General features: G+C 37.2%; 1 long non-coding RNA gene across 3 annotated transcripts in view; it reads left to right on the forward strand.

Annotated features, from left to right (window-relative positions):
* LOC106029942 (uncharacterized) overlaps positions 1-27,235 on the forward strand; it is a 165,209-nt gene that overhangs the window by 106,079 nt on the left and 31,895 nt on the right. For 2 of the 3 annotated variants that reach the window (XR_010832465.1, XR_010832462.1), the window contains one exon: positions 3,709-3,800. The exons of the other annotated variant lie outside the window; for it this stretch is intronic. This is a non-coding gene — a long non-coding RNA (uncharacterized lncRNA). Of the gene's footprint in view, positions 1-3,708; positions 3,801-27,235 lie in introns of those variants that run through there. 3 annotated transcript variants of the gene reach the window in all.

A 27,235-nucleotide genomic window follows, 5' to 3' on the forward strand; every position in this document is an offset into this window, starting at 1 on the left:
TCATAGAAGGTCCTAATTCCTTTGTCTTCAGACGTGTTCACTTGGTCCAGGATACTTACCTTGTGTACCTGCATCTCACCTCTTTCCTTAAGTAGAGAGATTGAAAGTACAGGATTGAACTACAGGTATTTCTTCCCCTTTGGAAGTCACTTGCAAAATTATTTTTATATTTTAAAAAGGTGTTGAGCTTCCAAATCGGTGTAATCAGCATATAGAAAAGCAGGGGGGGACACGTGGACAAGGTGAACATAAGCATAGAGGAGGTGTTAAAGGAAGACAATGTGCAGAATATATTGCACTGAATTCAGAAGTGTTAAGCAATTACTGTAGCCAGCAGAATTATGACAAACTGACTTTCTCTTATTTCTTTCTGGAGTTTGATTTGAAATTACAGGACTGCGGATTTACTGCTAAAGATACTCTCACAATCTTTCAAATGAGGTGCCAAGGGTAATCAGCTGTATAATTTGATGGGAACTCATTGCACAGGCATCTGCATTGTTTAACAAAAATAAAAATCCTTTTTGCAGTAAATAAGCAGTATCTTCTAGAATAAACTCTGGAAATCCCCACAAGCAATGTAAAACTGCACAATGCACAATAGCTTTCCAAAATCTGAAGGCAGAAAGTTGGGCTAGCCCTGCAGAAGACTTTCTTTTATAAGTCTGCATGCTCTAAGACATAAGGCTTCTTGCAATACCCTTTGCAGATCCAAATGATGGAAGCAAGGTTCATGCTGTCCTCTGTCATACCATTTCAGAAAGCATTCCTAAAAACATGCTCAGTAAGAGAGGCTGTGAATACAAGACTTGATCGTATGAGGTGCAGTGTATCTTTGGAGATTGCACAGGCTTAGAGGGAACCATGAATGGCCAACAGATCGTTGGCAGCAATTGCAGCCTCACTGAACGCTTTTGTGTTGTGGATCCTTTTTCGTCCTATTTATTGCTGCACTATATTTCTTTATATATAATCAGTTGCAGAAAAGCAAGCTTTCATTCATCCCTTAATTTCTTGACTTTGATAATGCTGACAAGAGCTCTGTGCCAGAGGTTTGAACTATGCTGAACAAGTCCTCCAGATGTGTGTGCTTCAGGCTGAAGATTGGAACACCATTTACCTGTTAGGCAGCGATAAAGGCCGAATCAAAGATTGAACTGCTAACTGCTCCAAGGACAAGGGCTAGCAAAGGTGCTAGCACTTCAAAGTAATTGTCATGCTCTCGTTCTGTAGTGTGTTTTTTGAGGTGGATATTTTGTGTGCGTTTATGTGTAATTCAAGGCTTGAGCATGGCGGAGAGAGAAGGTTTCCTCAAAAGAGTTCTTTTAAGAACCCCAAAGAGCAAGGATTGTTATGTCTGTTTTATCTTTAAACATCAGAAAGACTTTAATTAAGATATCCCTGGGTTCATGTGAGTTTGGAAAAACTCACTCACCGGGAGGGTTTTCTAAGCTCTTGAAACTCATTTTTAATGATACTGCTTCCAGAGAATTTTCTGAAGAGAGTCACTGAAAAATGCAATATATTGTATTATCATATCATATCATGCACAGTTACTGCTATAACCCGTCATAACTGATTTACATTAAAAATAAATATAGAAAGTCTAGTAGTCTGTCCAGAGAAATAGGAGACAAGAACATCTCTGTTTTAATTAAGACTTTGGTTCCTCTGCAACCTTGTTAAATTTACTTAAATCTCTTTGTGCCATTTTTTTTTCATCTTCTCACTGATGATGACTAGAATAACTTTGTTTTAAAAGCAATCCCATTACCTTTAATGCTACCATAATTATAAAATGTGAATACGGGAATAAGAACCTCTGCACCTCAGTCTCCCATCTGTAAAACAGGGAGGATAATATTTCCTGCTTCACAGGACATTCAGAAGTGAAATTTTTTAGTGTTGGAGAGGTGCTAGATGTTATGGTAATGAGGGCAACAGGAGAACTCACTAACTTGTTAATAATTAATTATGTAATAATTGTGAGGGCAATAATAGAAAATAGAAAACACTGTACAATGAAATGCTACGTATTACTATTACCAAGAATGCGTCTTATTTTTTTATGATGACTAAGCTTCTTAAAAAATAAAAATAAACATCTCTCAGGAGAGAAAATAATGCAGAATATAAGTATTATAGTTTAAAAAGGTAAGCACAAAACCAGTTAGACTCTACACTGTATTCTTATAAAGGAACACCTTCTTATTTCAATTAATTTCCTATAAACTCTTTATCCTGGTAGGAAGTAGGTATGCAGCAGCAATTTTAGATCAAAATATTCCAGTTACTTTGAGGAAGTTGCATGACTTGTGAAATTATATTTAAATCATGCTCTTTGAAATGACACCCATATAGGTAAATAGATACATTTATCTATTTATTTTTTAATAAACCCCTGTTAAGGTTTCTTGAAATACTAGATTACTGTGTCAATGATTTACTTACATGGATATTGTTAATGTTTTCTTCTTAACACAATCATATTAAATTTTAATGACATGGATTGTAATATCTAACTGGTATCTGGAAGCTTGTGGATAGCCCAAAGCTTTTATACAAATTTATATGTATAAAGCTCTCACTGATATACTTTGCCAGTAGATATTGTACCTTGAGTAGTCAGCTCTGCAAATCCCTTCTCACAAAAGATTAAAAACATCCTCCTATTACATCTAGAGACTTCTTTTTGTTATTCAAAGGCATGAATATATTTAGAAAAACGTATATGATTTTTAATGCCTTAAACCAGAAAGCTACCTTGATTCCCATTAAAAATTGGAATATTTAATGTTTTTGCTGCTTCTGTGGCACTTTTTTGATATTGTGAAGAAGAACAAAAAAGATTTCTGAGAACATATAAAACAAAAAACTGTGTTTGAAGTATTATAATAAAACAACCTTCTTCTTTTAATGCTAAGTTCCTTTTTAATGAAGATCCTCTGGCAGCTCTTGAATGTATAACTAGTTTATATCATGGGATGAAGCTGTCTGTTCTGATGATTGACATGAGCCCACATTACAATGTGATTCTGAAAATTAGTCCATAGAGGTCCTTTTCAGGTACTACTCAGACTGAGAGCTGCCCTCCAACTACAGTAGAGCCTTTTTAACCCCACTCATTGGTATTCTAATCTGGAAGTGCTGTCCTGCTTTTTAAATAACTCAGGCATTCAGGCTAGTACCCCCCTTGACACATTACTTAGCCAAAGGATTCAAATGAGATTCAAGAAACATGCAGTACAGCACAAAGGGATTGGAATATGCACAATTAATAATCACACAGTTAATTCATTTTTAATGCAAGGAGGTTTTCTGAAATTTCACATTCAAATTTGTAACACAAAGTAGTTGCTGTCTATTCCCATTATGCTGCCAAAATACTATAATGATAAAAATTTCCTTATTTTCCTCTCTGTGTGGGTGCGTGGGTGTATGCACACGCTAAAAAAAATAAGCCTGAATAACACTGTGGTTATGATGCAAACTGATAAAAGCTAGAGGGTTCTAAGTCAAAGATGGCTTAAGTCAACCGTGAGCAAAAAAGCATAAGACCTGTGCAATAAGTCAAAGGAGGCATACCATTTAGCTTTTGGTGGCAAATAGTCTAGCTATTGCTGATTTGAATCCAAACCTGAATATGGTCTGTTCAGTTGTTTGTTTTCTTTGCTCATGGTGTTATTTGTTTTCTGTTGGTTCCTGCAGATGTTTTTGTGCAGATGATTGCAACGCCTCTTCCAAGTGGAGATAAGATTTTGTCTCAGGGGAAAATTCCGCACCGACACTGGAGGAAATAAGATGACATGAAAATTTATATTTTGCTGAGAACGTATTTTGGATCTTCTGTTTTAACTGTATATCATTTTAGGGGCACCTAGTGTTCCTCCTTTACTATATATATATTGTTTGTGGCAAATGAGCACTGAATACAGCAACTATTTAGGGAATAATAGTGATTGTGCAGTGAGGCTGCTGCTCAAGCCCTTCTAAAAATCTCTCCATAGATTACGAGCCACTGTCAGGGGGATCTGCCAGATACATACAGCGTGTACACTTTCTTATCAGTAGGAAGCTGACCTTTACCAACCGTTACCATGTTGAAGCATGATTCCCTACCCCTTCCTTTTGTGTGGTCCTCACTGCCCTTTGCTCAAGTTATTCAGGCCTTCTGTGGGTAAATTTTACCCCATGAAGAGTGCCTGAAAAAAACATGCTTAACTCCTACTTAAACCCTATTTTAAAGACTTAAGTGGTGCATAAGCTTTATGTTCTCACTGCACACAGGAATCAACTTCATACTCTGTGATTACATTTTACCAGCGTCTACTTGAAGAGACTTCTGTAAGTGCTGCTTTTAGATGTGTCTATTTTTAAAAAGAAGGGCTTGAACTATTTCCTTCCAGTAACTAAATCTCCCTAATCGTGCATGAGGTACAAACTGTGTTTTAGAACACAGAAATTGTCTAGAGTGTTCAAGAAAATTAATATCAAGAATAACGCAGCATACTTGGACTAAATATCACAGAAACAAAGCTGCAGACAAATAATTAGAATTAAAAAATAGAACTTGCTTTTCTAAATTACTATTTTACATCTAAAATAGGACATCTCTTCACAGCGAAAAGAATTGCCTTTTTTTTGTATTCAAGCAATCCCAAACCTGCCCAGGTGAGGTTTTCCATGTCTGATATCGCAATTAGCGGAAGAAGTGCAGTAAGTAAAGGACATCTGAAAGACAGCTGGAAATATTCTATTTTCAGCTACATGTGAGGCTGTCATGATCCCAAGCAATAATGATCCCTCCCAGAGTAATTTTGGGGAGGTGGGAAAGGAGTTGACAGCCATAATTTTTGGGTTGGATGGAATATATATGTCTTTTGCTAGGGCCAGACAGCGCCTGTCCTACCCCAGATGCAGGAAATGGAATTGCCAGTCCCATCTGACTGGGAAGCCTGCAGCCCTGTACCAGTCACACAGTACTCAGCGTGATCCTACGTCATCTTTTGTCTACAGGTTTTCTTTCACTATCCCTTTTGGTAAAGGAGATGGAAACAGTACTGATTGAAATGCAAGAGTGAGTTTACAAAACAGTAACTATGACCAGGGAACAATTCATAGATTTTGTTGTCTGTTAATCCATTATTAATTGTAAAATAATTGCTCTGCATGAAACTGGTAAAGCTACCCCACTTTTCATTTTTAAGCATAATTTGTCTCAGCTTAGTGTGATTGATTCTGAATATGGACAGAAATACATATTTTATTATCTTTTAGATTCTGTAAATCAATATCTCTTGCATTTTTTCTTAAAATGAAACTGCAGATGTTCATAATGGGATTCACAGTTGAACGTATTTGGACAGGGAGATACATCTTAACAGAGTTAATACACATTTGTAGAGGCATCACCATCAGTAGTGCTATGTTTAGTGACAGTACCTAAGGATCACATAAGAATGTGATCTTGGGCTAACCACTAGAACATAAAATAACTTCTGCCTTAAAGTACTCACTGTTCACATTACTCACTAGCATTCCATCACTAATAATTTCATTATTATACTTTTGGGGCAGGGGGGAGGTGAAGAGCTTATTTAATTAGGAAGGCATTTGCTAAGTAGAAAGTGGGAGAATAGGTGATCTTAAAAAGACATGAGGTAAACAGTACGAAGTCAGGAATGTGGTGAAGGGGATGCAAAGGAGGAAAAAAGAAGTAAATTTTAGCGGTAAGCAGCCAAGTAGAGTGGAGAAGTCAAAAAATTTTAAAATAAATAAAATTATATCTTACAAAGGTTTTCTAGTTATCAGTGATGATCAAAAGATTCCTTACTATGAAGGCTTTATTTTTAAGAGCCCTCTGTTCCCCTCAGAAACATTAACTAATATTTCTATTTTGGAAGCATCCTTAGGCAGATTGATTTCTTGCTGATTTCTCACTTGCTCACTGCAGTTTCTTTGTACTTCACTGGCACATTAGTAATATCTCAGATTTGGTATACTCACAGTGTATTATTATGGCTTGCAAAAATATGTTATATTGGTGCTACAAGTCACATGAAGTAATGTTAACCTTGGGAAGCACAACACTGAAGGGGAACACGCAAGTCAGAAGTGGTCATGTGGTGCTGTGAACCTTGCAAAGCTGCTGCTTTGCCTCACAGGTTACCACAGTCCCAAGCAGCATGGTATGGGGTGGGGGGGTGAAGAAGACCCGTGTGGGCTGGGGGAGAGCCCTGGGCAGATTCCCCAGCAGACCCACCCAGGGCTGGACTCGGGGACTGGGGTCCTCTGCTGAGGTGAACCTTCTCATGATGCCTCAGCACTGCTCTCCCGTTTAGCATTATTTCTTACCATGCACGAGTGTGGTCCCCACGTGCAACAAAGAAAGGGGGTCCATGACTTGCACCATAGTGCAAGTACTGTGTACTGAATTGCTGTACCCCTTGGTGTGACTTCTGGGAGGACCAAAGAACCTTGTAATTTAGCTTAATTAAAAGAGAAATACTTGATTTCTGACTTTTACCCTAAAACACCCTTTAGCTGGTTCTACATGGATATTTTTTACTGTATCAGTGCAAACTTGGGTATGTATAAACGCAGGGAGGGAGGAGGGTTCTGAAGTGTGCTTTTTTTTTTTTTTTTCCTCTCATTGAGTAACCTGAGAAAACCCATAAACCTTGGCTTAGCAGGATAACACACAAGCAGACTTGTCTGATTATGCTGTAAATGGTCTTTGTGGATTTAAGTTATAATTGCATTATAAATGTAACAGCTTTTCTGGTGTAAAAAACCAAGAAGGCAGATCAGGAGGCCATATGGTGTATAATGGAAATGAAATAGGTTGTATTTTGCTGATGTGGAGGGTAGAAGTAAAAGAATTGTTTTGGTTAAAATAGACAGTATAACAGAAGGATAGAGTGGAAAGGCCAAGGACATCTACCTGTTTACTATGGTGTTAATTCCTTCAGTTGCTGTTGAGTACCACTATCTGTGTGAAGCAGTTATTTTCTCAATATGCAGAAGCTGGTGTAGTCGGATATTTCAGACCTTGGCATGGCGCTTGCTCCACTTTTTCCTTTACGCTGCTGAAGAATGATACAACTCTCTAAAACATTGCCCCTCTGTGAGACCCATAACTTTAGCCAGAAGGAAATACAGTCCAGCCCCACTGTTACAACCTGAGAGCCAATTTTTTCATGGCCCTTTACCAGGTTTTGGCTATTGAACCTGTCAGCCCAGTACATCTGCTCAGAGTTGTCCTCCTGATGCCATTTTCCACTGGCAGCAAGGGGCTTACTTGCTCTTGCTTATTTGGCAATGAGGTCTTGAGCACATTTTGCCTGACAAGCATATGTATGATCAAAAAGGTCCCCCTCCTCTATGCTCATTTATGTTCACACTATAAATCTGCTTCCTGGCCTTAGAGCTGATCTCATCAGGAGTAAATCCAGACCATCACTTTCAGACAGTTATATTGAGAGTGTAACCCCGTGTGTGTATTAGGCTCTTTCTTTTGTGAAGCAAGGTTTAAACGCTACATCAACAGATTTAAATGGACAGTTATTGAAATCAGCAAGATAGTCTTATGTGAGACATCCATAAATTTTCTGGAGAATATGTTTCAAGTGTGAGGCAGTTTTCTGAGACCTAGGTTGCTATAGTGGGAAATATTTTGGTAGCTGAATTACTATTTGTTCTTGACTGCTGTTGCTTCTTTTCCCCCCCCCCCCCCCCCCTTTTTTTTTTTGAATGGTGATATAGCCACATCTCCAGGGGAGGCTGGGGTGCTTTGGAGTAGGTACAAAAGATTAAGCAGAGATTCTAGTTTCATTCCTCCTCATTAAATTATTGTGTATCTTAGCAAACACGACTTGCCTGGTCAACATCCTGGTGCGCCGTTTAAACGTTTTGTCATTATTCATCAGAGCAGTTTAACAACACAGTTTCTTCTTTCACTGTAGTAGACTTAGAGCAGTTTCAAATGTATCTCTTTTTTGTGATGGGGGGCTTTTATCTCTGAGTATTCACATCCCACTTGTACTTCTGTGCCTTTGGTTAAGTAGAGACAGTAACTGAGTCCCTCAGTGACTAAAATGCCAAACCACACACGACACCATCTTTGCACTCCCTATTAAAATTTTACAGGTCAAAAATCCAAAACCCACTTAATAAAAATTGTTCTTCATCGTAAGTGACAAGAGAGAACAGGTCAATCTATGGAATAATGGTGCAGTAATTAGAAACTTTGTAGTTGATAAAGTGTGACTGTTAATCAATGTTTGGCTAATTAATCAATATTTTAATCATTAGACCTTTTAAATTTGTTTTAATGAGCATTTCCTCTAATTCCCTTGATCCTGTTTCTTCCAACACTTCTATTATCTCTATTAAACAACAAAGTTAAGTGTTCATATGAGCAGAATACGCTGTGGTTTTGTAGAATTTGTAGTTTATTGCTAAGATACATAAGTGTTTCTGAACGTGAGCAAATGCGTATTCTTAAAGAGTATTCTCCTGCCATATGTCCTGTCTGTGTTTGTGTAAGAACCTTGTGAGGCATTTCAGATGAGTCTGGGCAATTTACCAGTGCACTCCATCAATAAATTTTAATATCTTACTCTTCCTTTCTTAAGAAACAATGGAGATGAGACGTTTGCTTCTGAACAAGTTACTCATGCCCTGTAAAGTCCTTCCTCTTGTCCATACCTCGCTCAGGACTAGCACGGTACTTTGAGGCTTTGTGGACAGCAACTGCTCCAACATTAGTAAAAACCAGTTCTCTCCAGGAGTTTGTCTGCCCTTTTCTTGTGTTATTTGATGGTTGCAGTTCCCTGATTTTTCATGCATGACATATGTGATGTACCACAGTTATTGCAATGGACATCTGAATGCCGTATCTGTCATTTTAGCTTTTAATCTTCCAGTAAATTTTGGAATATTTGGATCCCCCTCATAAAGAATATTCAGAGAGAGTTTATATGTCATTTGTCCTCTCAGAAATAAATACCCTTTACTACAGATTTGATTAAACTGCTTCTAATACTAATAGCTATCAGGAACTTGCTGCCCAGTCCTGTGTGCACAGGATACATCACCTGGCAGCGACAAAGATTTTGATGAATGCTGCATGGGTTGGCCTGTTACACTGATGTAGCTTTCTTGCTGGACTCCTAAACACTTGCTTTGATTCCCCTTTCTGTTTTTTGTTGATTTTTCCCTCATCGTTTACTAGGTGTCAGTGAGGGACTGGGAAATAACCTGTTCCAGACGTGTAGAAATCTGTGGTTACAGAGCTCAAGTTGATCCTTTACTTTAACTTAATCTAGAGGGCCTCTAAATCTTTCTGTGCAGGAAACGAGTGCTTCATTTGCTTGACAAAAAAAAAAAAAAAAAAAGTGGTCTCCCTAACTAATTCTACATGCTTTAGTGGTTTTGTCTTCTACTGACACAGGAGGATTTTGGCATCTCTCCAGAGCATTATCTCATTTGACAATTCTTCTCTTTAACCAAAATTTTTTCAACTGATTGGAATTTTTAGTCAGTAATGTTTATTAAGTGTCAGAGTGATTCATAATATGCACTTAGGGCTTGGGTTATCACCTGTGATTTCTGGCTTTGCAATTGAATTCTGGGAATGAAAGCTTGCATTTTGGAGCCTGATTCTGCAGATTTCACTGTAGCAAATATCCAGCTTCATTCAAAGTGTGATTTTGTGTTTCTGGAATACTGAAGTGAGGTCTTGACATGTAGATAAAATAAAAGCTATTTCTTGTAACAGTTATGTGATTTATAAAGAAACATCAGAAAGGCAATTTGCGTGTTTCTTGCCAGTGCAACCAAAGCATTTGAGCATTCTGTTACCAGCTCCTGAGTATATATTGAGTGGGAAAACCTCTAAGGTTTAACTCCGATGTTATTTTCCAGGGCTTGATAATGTGGCCTACTCCTGCTGGCACCAGGGGAGGAGGGCTCAATTCCTAGCAAAACATCTCAGCTTTGCTGAAGTTAGTGCAAAGCTGTGCTTGGCTTTGTCTGGGCATAGGCCTTGCTCCTCTTAGGTTGATAAGGCCACCTTGCTAGTCATCAGACAGGCAGCTTGGTCTGGCATAGGATTAATAAATAGATAAATAAATAAACAATTGAAGGGAGTAATCTCACCTAAAGCTGGTGTTATAGCACCTGGAAATGCCTGTAAATTTTCTTTCACAGCAATGATTTAATGTATCTAGTTAATGAGGAAGACTGTTCAGAAGAGCTATGCATTGCTTTCTTGCTTTTGCCACGTGGATTTGGTGGGGAAAATAAAGATGATTTTCTACTGATGGGATCTGAAAAAATAATAGTAGTGGACAGGCAGCTTGCCGTTCAAAGCCTGCTTGGACAGGGACAGTCAGGGAAGAAACTTGCTCTGGGATATTTTATTTGAATGTTTTGTTGTTCTCTGTACTTCCTGGCCTTAGTATTCTTGTACCTGATCCTACAACTTTTTCTCGGTGAATATTGGCCATTAAATTTTTATGTCAATAATTTCTTGTCTCATTTAGTAAATCTGTGAAATCTGAATTATGAAGAGGCAACCTCTTGGACAAAGATATTATGAGGACTAGAATACAATTAAAATAATTCCTTACCAAAAGGTTATTTTTATTAAAAATATAATTATTTTTGTATTGCATTCACATAAGTTGTTAAGAAGCCATTAGTAAATTGTTATTTTGATGAGATTATTTCACTAAGGAAATTTTTTAGTTCATCATATTTTATTAGATCAGCAGTAATGAACCAAAAAAAATATCATTTATTTTTATTACTACTTTAGGTTGAATCACAATGATTCATACAGCCAGATTGAAGCTGTGACTGTAATTACTCTGTTATTGTCAACTATATATTTTTCTTAAATCAGACATTTTAACCACTTATAAAACCCATAAATACAGATACTTCTAATTTTAAAGACCCACTTAACAATATTGCTAATTTTTGCTGCAGAAGTCTCGTGTTGGTACACGTGAGATCTCATTTACCTGACTGAGTGTCTTCCTGATTTACTAGCCAAACAGTGCTTTTTGACTGTCAGGAATGACCACTTTCCATATTTCTTACTCACTATCACCTATATCCTAAACCAAGAAAATCAGTCAAAGGTTTTAATTTTATCTTTCTTTTGTTTCATTTCTCTTATTATCCTTTCTTACTAGTGAAATGAAAATATATATAGACAAATGACCAACACATGAGGATGTGTTAAAGTAACTTGCAGCAAAATAGTAGATTTTTGGAAGCAGTTGCTTCCCAAAGAGAGGTCCAAAAGAAGCTAAGGAGGACAGTAGAGAGTTCAGCAATCACTAAATGTAATAAAAACACAGATTATATTTAAAAATGGCAGTTTTCTAGTGGTAATAATCTTGAATTATGACCATTTTTTATTTCATTGCCTGTTGCAAGCTTCATTTACTCCGTCTCCCCAAACATTTTTGATCCATCGGACCTTAAACAGAGCATATTAATGTAGAGGGCTCAAAATAGAGCATTGTTGAGCCAAGAATCCTCTGGAAAGTAAGAATTTACCTTATTGATGAATACCCTCAAGGCCTAAAACTTTTAAAGGGGGGTGTGGGGGCACAGTTATAAGTCTGTTATATTTTTATTTTATTTTTTTTTCCAAACAACCTAATTCTCCATGGAGATGGAGGAGAATATAAAGCTTCTCAATAATGTTTTGGTTACTGAACCATAGAAGCGAGTGATTTTCTCTTCAAGTGAAATTCAGAACAATGATTTTCACAGCGTGCAAAGTTTTTGGAGATTCCCTTCCAAGACTAAAAATAATATTTCTCTTCCTTCTCTGTAAGTGCTCCAGCAGTTTTTTTGGAAGTCCTTTTGCTCCCATCAGTGCATCAGGAAATATCTGGTCAAAGGCTATGAGATGAGGCTTTAAAATAACATGTTATTGTAGAAAAGTTTTGACTCTTAAACTTATGTGTAAAGTGATGCCAGCTTCCTTTCCTAGTTATCCATGCTTCCTTCTTATCCATGTCCCATTTTCCATTCTCTCATTTTTTTTAGAACAAGAGTAGTATTTAAAGGCCACAGGAAAAAAGAAAAACCAACCAACCAACCAAAAACCCCAACTATTTAAATTCCTTAAAGTTGTTGGGTTTTTGTTTGTTTGTTTGTTTGTTTTCAGAAGTCAAAAGTAAAATGGGACATTTATGATAAGGCAGTTGAATGTTCAATTTGTACTCAGTGTTCAGCAATGAAAAAAATACCTGAAGTGACACCTGGGCATTTTTTTTTCTCCATGACGGTTTACGGCATCAGTGACAGTAAAGAGAACTTGGCACTTTGCTGAGCACATCAGTATTCTGCTAAGCAGCAAGGCAGTGGACTCAATAGCTATATCTGCTTGCCCAATCCATTGTAGTCTAACAAGCAGCTAAAAAAGAAATATAGAATTATGTTTATTTCTGTGTTGGGATTCTTGTTCATAGTGATGCTGGCACCTGAAATCCTAGGGCCAGTTTTGCTACATGGTGAGTACAGTCAGCTGAGAGTGCTCTGTGCTGCTCAAGAGATGCTGAATACCTTGCAGGATGGGATCCTTGGAAAGATTTGAGTGTGCTTTTGTGAGCATTTGCCTTTCCTCTACAGAACCCTTAAGAGCAATTCTAAAGACAGATAACAGAATTCTTACAAAGTTCAAATGTAAATCTCTTTAGAATTATTATATTCTGTAGAGGAGAGTAAACAAATAAACATAATAACTACAGTAATAATATTGCACTTATGTAGAGCTTTTCTTGAGTTTTGCAGAGCTTTTCTTCTCGGGATCTCAAAGGGCTTTATAGATGGTACTTATCTAACCCTCCTAACACCTTTGTAAAGGTAGCACTTAGGTATCATCCTCATTTTCCGATCAGAAATGAGAAATGGAGGCACAAGAGATGTTAGGCTATTTTCCTGTGCTTCTCAGCTGGTCTGTGGAAAATAGGACCCAGGTCTCCTAATTTTGTGTAGTAGCATGAGATAAATTATTGTAAATGAATGGCATTTGAAAGGTCTTTTAAATACCATGTAATCTGAAGTTAATGTCAGTCTTGTCATCTTACATTTGTGTTTTCTTTGGCACACTGTCTATTTTACAAACAGTGGAAAAAAAAATAATTCTTGTAGTTATTGTATATTTTTGTAGCCTTTTTTTTCCTTTTTTTTTTTTTTTTCTTTTTCCTGGAAATCAGTTGATTTATGACAGGCAGTCTTAAAGATTGTTGTTATTCTAGTTCACCTTTAATCATACTATAATCCGATGAATTATTAATTAATTTGTGTTATATTCATTGTACTGTCTGCAAAATAGCCATTTAATAACTGATCTTATTTTCAAAATTTTAATGAGAAGATAAATACCAAGTGGTAGAAAAGAAGAAAGAAAATAGTTTATTATTTTTTTGTGCTGAAACAATATTTATTAACATTTCTGTGTTATAAAATAAAATGCAAATACTTTTTCAATTTCCATTACTGTAAAACATGGAATTTGCATGCATTATTTATTTCAAGGCCTTTTCATCTTAGAATAACTAGTACATATCACATTTCACTGAAGCTTGCTGAAAAAATGCACAATTCAGATCAGAACAGGTATGTCAGCTCTTTATGTTCTTTTTTAACATCCCATGCCAGTTGTAGTTTCCATTTTCTGAAACACTAGGGATGCTATTTTGCAATCTGCAAACACCAGTCCCAAGAAAATACTTGAATTCTTGTTTATGTTATTTTGTACTTTGGACAGCACTTCAGGAAGTGGTTTTTTTTTCTAATGTATGATTTTGTAGGATAAGTGTTCCTTGAACAGACACGTGTTGTCAGTCTGAGAGAACTTACATCGAGTACAGTCATTTGAGTGGATGCAACATTCAGTCATTTCAGTTATTACCCATTTGATTCTCAGTTACTTACAAAATGTAAGTAATATGTTAGAAATGCTGTTGTTACTTTTGTGTTATTGGGAAAATATTCTTAAGACTTTAAAAAGGAGAATTGTAAAAGTGAGTTTATCTGAAAGTTCTTACTAAACGCAAGTCTTACAACATTTTAAATTGTAGTGCTTGGATTATTTACTTGAGTTTTTCATGTCCTTTCTTCTGGGTCTCTGCTACCTTTGAAAGACTGGGTTTTCAAATGGCTGAGAGGCATACTCGTAATGTATAGATTATATACTCATAATGTAGGATATTATACTATTTGACAAAACTAGGTAGGAAATAAAGCATACTTGAGTATCGCAAGGGGGCATTTTCTCACATACATCCTGGAAGTTGTGACGTGGAAGATGAATTAAAAAATAAAAATATCAGGTTTCAAGTGCAGTTCATATAAAGTTCTTCCGATAGGTTTAAAGATCTAGATACTAAGCTGAAAATGCTGAAACTCATCAGAAGTTTTAAGAGCAAGTTTCATTTGAAAAGAATTGTCATTAAACAGAACTGAAAGAAAGAACTCAATGTGGGTACAAAAAAAAAAAAAAAGAAATGTACTGAGTACTTAGAAATAGCATTTTTATTGTTTGTAGGGTGTATATGTACACAATGAATAACTTGAATTCACGGGCTATTTCAGTACATTAACAGTTACTTACACTTAGGGGTCACAAAACAGACTGAAGCTGCCGTCAAAGCAGCAGCTCAGGTATGTCCATCCAGCTTGGGCTCAGTTTCAAATGAACCAATCTGGGACCTGCTGTTAAGTCTCACAACACAGAGCCTCCCATGTGAGGCGGAGCCTAAGCCTTCATCCACCTTCACAGGTGGGTTTTGTGCTACCTACACCAAACAAGTAAGTTGTAATCTAGCTCAAATATTTCTTTAAGAGCAGTATAGACATTGAATCACAAAAAGTTTTAAACTGCGGTAATACAAGCCATATGGGTTTCTTAACTTTGATGAAATCTGATGGATCATTTCACACATGGTCATGCTGAGTTTAATGCTAAAAGAAAAGACTCGAACAATCTCTTTAATATAATTATTTCTAAATAACAGTTTGTAAAAAGCATGCACAGACTGGCTAACCATACTTTCTATGACATTAGATTTTGAAATATTAACATTTTCCTTTTGGTGATTTTTGTATTTACTTTTAATTGCATGACAGTTTGTCGTGAGGGAATAGGCACTGCTGAGTGCTCCCAACATGTTGACCCAAATAGTGATAACGCCGACAGGAAGTCTGCAGGCGCTTTTCTCAAAATCACTGCCAGGTGCTGATGTAGGCCTAAATAAAATGCAAGCACCATTCAATTATCTAGCATTTTGAAAATTCAAATCTCAAGCTAGGGGATTTCACCGACATGAAATTTGGCCTTACAGAAATGAAAGTAAACTTGCAAGAGTTGTTCATCAAAGTTAGTTTGTTGAAGAAGAAAGTAAACTATTTACAGAAAGACAAAGTATTGCTATGAATCAACAATTGGCTAGAAGGATTTCATCCTAGGAAAGTGAGTAAAAGGTGCCTCAAGTTTCTCTATGAAATCTAATATTATTTATTAATGAGCTGGAAAAATAACCGAATGGAATTAGTAAAATAAAGGCATATATAGTAAATAATAAAGTCAAATTTTGTTACATGATACAGAATTCTGATGGTCAGTTGGCTCCAGAATTGTGATTGTGGACAATTTCACTACAGAGAAAAAGAAAAATCAGAATAGACATCAGTGTACTATATTGTTTATAAATGAAATTAATACTCTTCAATGAGGGCAGATAAAAGAACTATTCATACACATTCTAATTAATGTTGTCAATGCAGGAGTTAGAGAATAATCAGAGGGGACTGGCCAGTGTGCAGTTGCAATCAAAAGCAAACAGTCTTATTAGGAAGCATGTGGAAAAGAAAAGGGAGAAATATGAAAGAAATCAGAAATTCATGCATAAAATTGTACTGTCTCGTTTGGATCTCCATGTTCAGACGTAGTTCTTTGGGTTTTGACGTCAATAATGAAAAGAACAGAAGAGGTGTACAATTTAAAGTTTAGTTGAAACATTCCCTTATAGGGAAAGAGAGAAAAGCTTTAGCTGTTGACTGAGTACAAAAGAGATATAGGAAAAGATGTGGAAAAAGTATGCACTCTAAGTACATGTCTCTTTTAGGTCATCTTTTCTGTTGCATACTTATTTACAAGCATGTTCTTTCTTAATAGGAAGGGAATATTCAATTAAAATCGGTGATAGAATATTTTAAAAAAGAGAAACTATCTGTAAAAAATAAAATATAACAGTGAATCTCATTGCCACTATTAAGAAAGGAATATTTATTTACGTGTATAACAGTTTATAATGGAAGGGAAGACAGTGGGAACAAAGACTTTAGGATTTAAAACACAAAATTTATAGGTTGATTTTTGGAGGAATTTTCCCTAGAAGTCAGGTTTATGCATTTCGCACTTCTCCCTCAGCCTATATAGGAGGTGTCATGGTGGATGAATATGTACTGAAAGTGTTCTTCAGTAGGAAATACTAGTGAACATATGTGGACAGCTAGATTTCTTTATTATGTAGTGGTTCAGAAAGTTTTCTATATTATGGAGTGTAGTTTTTTATACTTTTTTTTTCCCATACTTGCCATTCTGCCAGTACTCTGGACTTAAAATGAACTAATGGACAGGACCCCTCATTTTCCTCAATTCATTGGCTATAAAAGTGCTGGAGGATTGCTTTGTTGTTGTGAAATCTATCACAGACTCGCAAAGAGAAGAAAAACGAGAAAATATTACCCTGCCAACAGAGTCAAAAAAAGATCATTTTAAAGCAGAAACAGTGGTTGATGTGCATTTATGCCAGTGCTTGATGTCATCAGTATAAGTGCTTTCCTTCTGGATAACTGCATCCCTGCTATACAACTAAATCACTGTTTTGTTCATAGGACAGAAAAGAAAGATTAACAGCCTGCGTGGTGTGCAGTGTCAAACTGCCTTTGGTATAGAAACAACGTGTTACCCTCTAGTTTATCCATTGCTTGGGTGGGGCTTTCAAGCACGAATATCATATATTTGGACTGTGATGTGGTTCAGAATGTGATGCATGGAGTGGAAGAAAGGAAAAAGTGGGGGAAAAAGTGGAAAAATGGGGCAATTTTAAAAAGAAAAGAAAATGAAAAGGCATATGTTAGGCTGTGATATTCCTAACCTTCCTTATCATCACAGTTTGTTATACCAGCGAATCATGAAAGTTCTGCATACAAACATCAATACCTTAACCTGATATTTCCAGCTCTCTCCAGACCAACTGCAGCAGTTGGCTTCACTTGTTCCTGTAAGAAAACAACCTTCATGGAGAATGAAATTCTTCTGGAATTGTGTCGTAGCTCTCTAGTAAGACAAAGTCTAGGAGTCATGGGACCTGTCCTGGAAGAGGGAAAACTGGCTCAGGTGTCAGACTGCTTTCAGACTGAATGTCTGCAAACACATACACAGTACAAATTGACAACAATGTAGGTTAGTACAAGAAGAAGTTTACCCCAAGTCCCCTTTTTCCAACAAGTCTGATTTTGTGTATGTTGCCTATGAGGATTTTTGCAGGATTTATTTTAAAGTAGTGTTTCCTTTCTAAGAGTGACGGTTACTGGAGTTCAGCTTGCACGTGGAATTAGGGCAGTTGACACATTCATTTGTTTTACTTTTTATCACTGATTTTGTCTCTTTTCCTTTAGATTCTCAAAACAAAACAACAACAACAAAAAATCCCTAAAACAGACAAAGAAATCATCTGTTTTCTAATCAGCCTCTATCCTGTAAGAGTTGGAGAAAAGAGAAAAGATTATTTTTACTTCTATATTTAAGGTATTTGGAGTTCCTTGGTTAGTGTGAGGCTTAGAAATATCCTCTGAAGTATGTCTATCCTAGCTGGATATACATATTCAAGAAATGGATACTGGGCCAGATCCCCAGCATGAAGTCAAAAGAGCTCTGTTAATGTAGGCTAGGTAAGGATTTGGCATAGAAAAATATATGAGTATACAAGTGCCACAGCTCACCGGGTGTTATTACAAAAAGTCTGTCTCTTGCTGGCATTGACTTTCAAAAACAAGCTGTGCTTAGCACCTCTGAGTTTATAAAGATCACACAGCAACCTACATGCTATCAAAGCTTCAGGAACAAATAAATAAGCGGCTTATCTCTCAAGGTCTTTCCCCCCTGATTTTATTATAAAGTGACAATAGAGCCATAGTTGTAAAGCAGCATAAGATCTTCAACCCAAATATGTGCTGTATATATATATATATATATATATATTTTACATTTTCTGAATCCGTTGTTGGATGATTTTCCTCATCAGTTGGTAATATTTTTTACTTTTTTTTAGATCTGTCAGAGCTTTGAAATTAACTCTCACTTTTGTTCTACAAAAGGCATGCAGCATTTTTCACAAATTTGCTTCAGGAGAAAGGAACATCTATTGGGGCACACGCATGGCTTAAAAAAATTCATTTTTTTTGGAAGTCTATCTTTGTGCTGTAGTCTTTGCAGAACTATCTGCATTTATACCGAAAATTTGGGGAAACTCCACTGCATTTTGACCTTTGAAGCAGATGTCCTGAATAAGCGAAAATTTAGTAATTTCCCTTGTCCCTTGAGAAACATAATGAAAAACTGAAGGCAAAAATTTGCCCACTTTCTGAGGTAGGTGTGTAAAATTTCACATAGCAAAGTTGACAACAAAATAAGATTTCTTAACTTCTTTTCTACTGTCATTCTTCATCAGCTGTGAAACAATAACAATCACACTCTTGCTCTAATTCTCCCACTCCAGTAAAATCCATCTGTAAAACTGATGGGGATGACTGAGCAGAAACAACAGGCAGCCAGGCCTTTTCAGCAGGAGGGAATCATTATAAATATGAATCACACGAACTAATATAAGCAAAAAGACTACCTTGCTCCAGGATTTAACTCAGTCTCCGCTACCTAGTGTCAGAGTCCTCTCTTTCAGCTGCAGCCCTTCAAGAAATCTTTCTCTTTGTGAGTGGTGGAGTAGGCTGTGCCTTTGCCTCCTGCCATGCGGTGCCAGACAACCCTAACATACAGTCAGCAAAGGCACAGGCTTGAATGAATTGTGTTGGAAAAGCTGATTGGAAAAATCTTTTTTTGCCTGTTTAATTCCTTTGTGTTCTGTGTTCAAATGTGAAGCAGAAAATTCATGATCTGTATTTAAGCTATTAGTGATGTGGTTAGGCCATAATTAAGTGTAAGTCATCATGGTATTTTTTATTTTTCTTCTGTTTTCCTGCTGACCTATGTCATCTTTTCCCTCTGTAACCCAAGCATATCTGGTAGCTTTCCCCAGTGGCCCTGGCCTGCAGTAGCATCAGGGGCTGCCTCTGCTCCAGCAGCATCCATTGCAGGGCTCCAGTGGGAGGTCTCACAGGAGCCCCTGCCGTCAGGCTGTTCCCTACTCCTTAGCTCAGCACATAATCAAATGGTGCATAGCCACACACTGACTGCGTGCCACATATTTCCTCCTGCCATGTCATTACTCATTAGTGTCTGGAACCTCTGCCGCTGGCTTCTGCAAATGAATGCAAGGGTCCTAGGTGAGTTAAAATAAATAAAACCTCTTGCTGGCCTGCGAATGGACTATTGCCTGCCACCTAAGGAGGGAAGGAATCCGTCATTACCTCAGGCAGAGAAGAGGGGCTACAGTTACTCACCTGAAGTAGACTACTTATTGTCCTATCCCTGGGCTGAGTCAAATCGTACATATGTTCACCAGATGGTGGATTCCCATAGTTGTTATTCTGCAGGCTACAAGAACATGAGGGACACAAAAAAATCCTCAGCCTGAGTCTTGATAACTTTGCCCTCAAATCTACTCACATGTTAATTGAAATACATTAGCACAGCGGTACCTAAAAATTTGAAATATGCTATCCCAGTAATAATCATGTATTATTAGTCTTCTTGCCAAACATTTATTTATTCTACCTGAGTATCTCAGAGAGGACAAAATCACTCCTAAATGAAATACACTAGATCACTGATAGTTAGGGCTGCCTCACCAAAATATGGAGTCCACAAACAACTTTTCCCTTCAGCTACCACTCCACACCTGATCAATCCATAGATCCTTGACACATTTTTCAATTTTAAAAGGTACTTTTAACAGACAGAGTGTTAAGCTTATCTCAAATTACAAATTTATGAAAAAGTAACAAAGTCTCTAGCTTTAAGATGAAATGTGTTTATGACACTGTGGTCATATGATGCTGGACCTGACAGAGTTTTGTATCTTCACTACTGACCTTGAAAACTCAGCCACAGCAAATCTGTGGAGGACACTGTGAGCAGTGGGCATAGCCCAGGCAGTAGAGCCTTAGTTCAGCTAAACTGAGGGCCTGAGAGACTGGACTAAAAGAAACATCAAAACCTTCAACAAGGGCAAATGCAAGGTTCTGGGGTGAAGCAAGGTTGTGTCAGCATGAGCTGGAAACCTACTGGATGCATAACATCCCTGGGAATATGGTGAAAGCCAACTGTACGCACTAATTGTAAATAACACAAACTGTACCCATGACTATAATGTTATGTGGCTAGTAGATGGATTTAGAGTATTATCACCCTCTACCTGGCACAGGTTGGGCATTACCTGAAATACTAGGTCCAGTTTCGGGTTGCCCTTGTGCAAGAAGAATACTGGGAAATTAGAGATGATCCAGTGCGGGACTCCCAGGAAGCAAAGGGCTGATGTGCTTGACCTAAGAGGAGAGGCTGAGGTGGCTGGACTTGACCAGGCCAGCAAAAGAGGGGAAGCCAGAGGCATCCTACAACTAGGGAGAGACAACAGGGGAGAGCCAAACTCTTCTTAGTGATGGCAGATGGTTAAAGTAGGGACATTTGGTTGAAACTTTTGCCACTACGATGGTATCACAGTGATGGTCCTGGTTATCTACAGAGGATGGGCACTTTCCAGTCATGGAGGTTTTTGAAACTTGGCTTGTTCCGGGGTTGCTGGTATGTCTGCTTGGGCCAGGAAGTTGGATTAAATGACTGCCAGAGATCCATCCCTGTGACTCTGGCTGTTTTTCAAGTTACAGCTATTTAACCTGTTTGAGAATATTTCTCCTATTATCCTGTGAGAGTAGCCTTGCGTAAAGCTGTGGTTTCTGCTTCATATGCTCAAGCGTCCTCACACAGACAAACAAACCTAAGAACTTTTGTCATAACAAAGCTAAGGGGGAAGCTGATCTGCAAACATACAGCATTGTCTGAAAAAACTCCAATCTATGGAGAAAGTATACAAAGTCACAATTTTTGACCTGTGGATACCAGATATTTCATTTCTTTCTCTTGAATGTTGTAGTTCACATCAGTGTCAGCATTATCATACTTGTTTCCTTTAGGAAGCTTGCTACCTGGCTTTGTCATTCTTACAAACAAAAAGATCTCTCCATGCTAACACTTTGCTATTTGAATATGGAGTTAAATTGTTGAAAGATTTAACACTGTTGTGAAGAATGCTAGAAAGTTGTTTAAAATCATGGGAGTGTTTCTCATTGAAGCACATTAAAAGTTCTCACTGAGCAATTAAAAGGAGTCAAAAACCCCAAAAAGCTGTTCGGTTTATTCCATAGTTATGGCTCAAACACTGGAACTTTTATCATTTCCAGTTGCAGATATTTTGCTTTTGGAAGTTGAGTACAATTTTAAAGCTGTCTGATGTTTTCTTTTGCTGTGCCAACTGTTGAAAAGCAGTCTGGTCTCGTAAACATGCCAGTACGAATGAAAGAGTGCTATAGTGTTAGTCTCATGGGATCTCACAGTAAAAGGGATGGAAAACTCATCCTTGAAATTCAGCAATCAGGAAACATGCAACCACATGGAATTTTATAGCTCCGACTACTTGCAGTGATTTTACTATAGCTTTAACTTTTGATGCAGAGATATTAAAACCACCTTGTACAGGTGTGAAAATACCTCACTTTTCTGGAAGGTAATAAATATCATGTTAATCAGTGGTCAGTCTCTTTGTGATATGGCAGAGCCACACTGTTATGACAAATGGCTTTAAACAAGTTCAGCACTATAATTACAGAAAAGGTTACATTGTTCTACAATTATCATTTTAATCAATCTTGCAGGATAATCATCCTGCCGAAAAATCTGTTTCTCAATACCAATTTCATTATCTAGGTGATTCTCATCACTAATCATTAGAGTGTGATTCACTATATTCTTAACAACTCCTGTTTTAACTTTAAATGGGTGATTAGACTCAATATACAGGATATTACCTGCACTATAGTCTTTATAATACATTCTCCTTCTCAACTGTCAGACCATCTCTCCACTAATAAATGTATAAAAGCATTTCTTATTAACATCCTTTTCCATAGTAAATCATATTCAAATGAACATTACTAATTAAAGAGGAGGGAGAACAGTTCTTTCCCTGACGCGCCATCCTTCCAAACATTGCATGGGAAGGCACAGGGCAAAACCAAGAAACTCCAGGCTGCCCTGTAGGGTGGACATAGCTGAAGTGAGAAGTGTGAAGGTCATAGTTACTCTTGGCCTTTGAGCTTGCACAGGGTCCTTAGATCTTCCAGCATAAAAGCAAGTAAGTTTTTTTATAGATATAGGACTACGTTTTCTTCTGTTGTGAGGTCTGACAAAATATTAAGGTTTGGCAGAAGTCTGTGTTTGGAATTTGAGGCTTCTGGGGACTCTTGTTGCATGCATTACTCACTTACACAAATCATTCAGCCTCTGGCTTTGTTTTGGACACCTGTAAAACATATTTTTTGACCTCTTGGCTAATGAGGGCTTAAATATTTGTATTAAATGAGAGTAAGGAATTTATGTTAGTAGTTTAAATTTTTAAAGATCACCTTTGCATTTTGCATTTAATACTGAGGTCTCTAGTATCATAGCGTGCCAAATAAATGCTGCCTAGGCTAAACTTGGGCATCAGCTTCCGATGGACCCCACCTAGCGATGCAGAAAGGGATTGCAACTTTCTACTTAAAAACAACTCCTAGTTGCTTGGGAAGATAGGACTTCTGACAGCATATTTAAATTTGCATATACACATCAGAAAAAAAAATTATGGCATAGGTTTTGGTGGTTTTCTTTCTTTATTTTTTTTTCTTTGTTCAAGTGCTTGAGGTGCTTCCCTAAGAAAAGTAACCAGAGAGTGTTTGATTACACTGCTTAATTGTGAAGTTCAAATTTCCTTGTAAACTCTCCAGTTCTGGCTCTTTAACAGAGACAGGATTCAGTCCTATCCAGAGCCTGTTTAACTCTGACCATGACAAGGTCCCTGTTGTGAGGGTAAACTGACTTTGGAGATGATTGCTTCTTGACATTTTGCCTGCCACTTTTGTGTGTAGATTTATGTACTATACATTTTCATTGAGCATTTAACCCTGAATCTTTATATGAGCCTGCCATAAACCACATGCCTATCATCCAGGAAATGCTTGGCAACACTTTTCCTAGACGGTAGTCATTTAAATGTGAAGATGAATTAATTGTGCTGAATTTCTAATATCCTGGGAAATAATTTCTGTCAGCTGTAAAAAGAGATTTAATTAATCTGTAATTTTTAAGTAATAATTTTCTTATTCATTCAAAATAATTCATTACTGTGTTTAGGTATTTTTTTATTTCTTTCCCTCTTTGTTTTTGGTACTATCACGGTGATCTATAGAACGGAAATGTGAAAAATAATCATCAGAAATGGTTTAATCAAATAAGTCTTATTGATGTTGGTTGGCTGAAGCTTTGCTAATATACTTACTACCTGTGAGAACAATGAGTGTATGTTTTCATTTAAAGCTGGACTCTGCCCAGTTGCTACTAAAACAGACAAAGGTTTGTGGAGAGAGAAAAAAACCGCTCTGTCACAATGACTTATACAAGCTTAAGCAGCAGACTTCCTAAACCAAGACTTATCACTTCAGGGTTATTTCCATGTGACCTGTGGAGGATGCCCATGAATAGCGGGAGAAGACATGCCGTTTTCTCTGCTGTAGGGCTGAGCCTCTCAGTGCAAGACTAGAAGGCAGTCCTGGGTGTTGTGAAGTAATCATTAAGTTACACGCTTGTCATTTCTTGTACATTCACTCAGAACTAATGCACATCACTTTTTCCAATTATAATCATTCCACCATTTAACAAGCACAAAAGGCCTTAGATTCCAATTTGCCACTGATGCTTCACTCTCACTTGCTTATTTCTTGGCATTTAGGTCAGGCTAGGTTGTGCACAGCTCCAATAATGGGGTATATTCACCCTTCATACAGCAAATGTACAAATGATGATGGCTACAACAGCTGGTCTCACAATGTGGGAAAAGATCATTTCCACTGGTATGGTAATTTCTCTATTCATAGTTTTTCTTCCAGTTATTGTAAATACGTTTTATTTTGGGGGTTTCTTATTGCTGAAGCCAGACAGAAAGCACATGATGATATAGCAAATACTGTCCTCGCCACACTTCCTTGCTGGCTAAATCAAGGTTTCTCTAGCAAGCATGTCGCACTTCATTTAGCTTCTCAAATCTTTCCACAGATGAAAACAAACAAAAAGCCCCCAAACAAAACATGAAGCTGAAAAAAATCCCACAAAAACAAACCACCAAATCACAGCTGCTGAAATCTCTAGTCTTTAATCTTAGTTAGCCTCTCACTAATGACAAGTAACTGTAATGTGGGATCAACCAAGGCGATGTGTTAATAAACAAACTTTGGCTACACAGTAGCCAAGAATTAGAGGAGTCTAGCACAGCATGCAAAATACATTTTCTCTTCTTTCTACTGAAAATCACCTACTTCTGCTAGATTGCTTTACAAATTCTGAGCTCACATCCACTTATCTTTGTGAGAGCATTCAGTAGGAAGGGGAAACAAGGGCGTTTTCACTCCTTTTGTTCTGCTGCAGTGCTGCCCTTGCCTCCCATGTGCTCAAGCATCAGAGGAGTCCAGGTCTGCTGGTGGTGAAACAGCCAGTCCTGGCCCAGTGATGAACCAGGGCTCACAGCTGCTATTTAGGGGGAGTAAGCCTGCCTGCCTTCCCAGGCACAAATTTTAGAGAGTCTAAGAGGAACAGTGCAGGCTGCCTTCTGATTCTTGAAGGTACATTGCTGCTGCCAGACCACCACTGCCTAATGCCAGGTGAACACGTATGGCCCCTTTTTGACATGTATAAAAAGAGTAATTTCATTTATCACTTATTCTCTCATTAGTGATTTCCGGGAATAAACAACACAAAATGAGTAACAGTGCCTAAATGGAACTGAGGGACACTCTCAGCAGAAATGTATGGATACTGCCTCTGCTCTTATACACAGCAGAGAGTGGACCAGTTTCATGATCATTCACATTTTCATAAAGTCAGAATAAGGTGGTTCAACCTTTGCCTGTGGTGTCAGCTGTGGCATTGGAACTGCTGCGGTTGCTCAGTGCACTTGGGGTCCCCCTGCGATGGATCCCCTGGGTACAGCCTGATCTCAGATCTGACTCCACTGGCAGCAGGGTACAAACCAATTTGGCAGAATACTACGTTCTTAGATTTTTATTTATTTATTTGTTTGTTTGTTTATTTTTATCACAGATGGATGATGGAAAAGTGATTCTAGCCCACCAAAGTGTTAGGCTCTTTCCATGTCTACTCAACTGTTTTTCAGTGAATCGTTGATGCCCTGTGTTAGTTATCACCGCAAGGCTCCTCTAAACCTCCGGATGCAATTGAATTCTGCTTGTGTTCCGTCCTTTGACATAAGACTGTGAGCCTGTGGTTGTATGTTGGTATCAAAAGAGGAGATTCTCTCCGGACCTGCTGGCTGCATGGATTTAGGACAAATAACGTAGAGTCAGCAGAGATAAATTTAGGGCAATAGTGCATTTGAAAACCATGCACTGTTTGATGTTCATACACTGTCAAGTCTCAAGTCTCAGGCTTCTCTGCCTTGATCTTTTAAACTCTAAATGGAATAAGTGACACTTACTCAATGTGTCTGGGGAAGTATTTAAAGTTTTAAGTGCTTTGAATTAAAAAAAAATAAAAATAAAAAATTTAATAATGATGATACTTTCTAATTCAGTAACATAACACAAAGAAATACTGCAGTTTCCAATCTAGTAGATAATCTAGCTCCTTTTAAAACGTACTACCTCTTGTTTAGAACTCAAGGTAATATGTAGTTTACTGGGATTCTGAGAAATTTTCTGCTTAGAATTTTGGGAAACAAGTCAAAAAAAGTATTTCTTTTAGCTTCTTGTATAGATTCTTAGTTCAGTATAGATGAATACTATTACAGTAATAATGAGGTAGTGATACAATTACTATATAAATTAGTATGTATTTATCAATTTAGAATTTATGGATTCATTATGTTCTACGTATAGGATGGGGGTGAACTCCATAACAGAAGTTGGATTGCAGGAAACCCTTTGTCTAGATCTCTAAAGACTCAGGGATTTCTTGATAAAAGATTTGTGATTGAATTCCTCAAATGCCAAATTCTTATGGGGGCTGCGTTAGAAGCTTTCAAAACTCTCTGGAATTTTTCATTTCTAGGTAGTCTCTAAATTTAGAAAAAAAAAATAATTTAAACACTTTTTTCTAAATTCAAATTTATATCATGGAGTTAGGATTAGAGGATTATTACTATTTAATCCCATGCTAAATGGATTGACTATCTTGAAAAATTTTTCTTGGATCTGGAATAAGAATACTTTATATAGCTTGACAACAATAAATAAACCCTCTCAGAGTAAAGTTCTTCCACTGAAGATGCTCTCTAATAATTACATAACCTACTGCTAATGCAACACTTCTGATAATGAGGAAATTGCCAATATTGCTTGCTAAATTAATGTTTGCTGTTGAATTATACCAAATGCATGTGTTCAAAAATCGTTTTACCAAAAAAATTTTGTAAATTAATATATTTGAGGGTTTTTTTTTTATTGCTTTTGAATTATCTGACTACATTCAAGTCAAATTTGTGAGGACAGAAAACTTTTAAATCAAGGATGTTATTTCTTGTATGGGGTGGGGTGTAAATATGCAGTCTCGGCTCAGCTAGCTGGATGTATCAGATTTTATTACAGAAATCAAAATAGATTTGTGATAACTGGCAACATTTAAGATATGTATGTTTTTCTGCACAGAGACATTATTCAATAGTTGGTATTCTTTTCATTGGCTGAGTAGTGACTGCTATGCATC

The sequence above is a fragment of the Anser cygnoides genome, chromosome 6, assembly GCF_040182565.1.
Source record: "Anser cygnoides isolate HZ-2024a breed goose chromosome 6, Taihu_goose_T2T_genome, whole genome shotgun sequence".
NCBI lineage: Eukaryota > Metazoa > Chordata > Aves > Anseriformes > Anatidae > Anser > Anser cygnoides.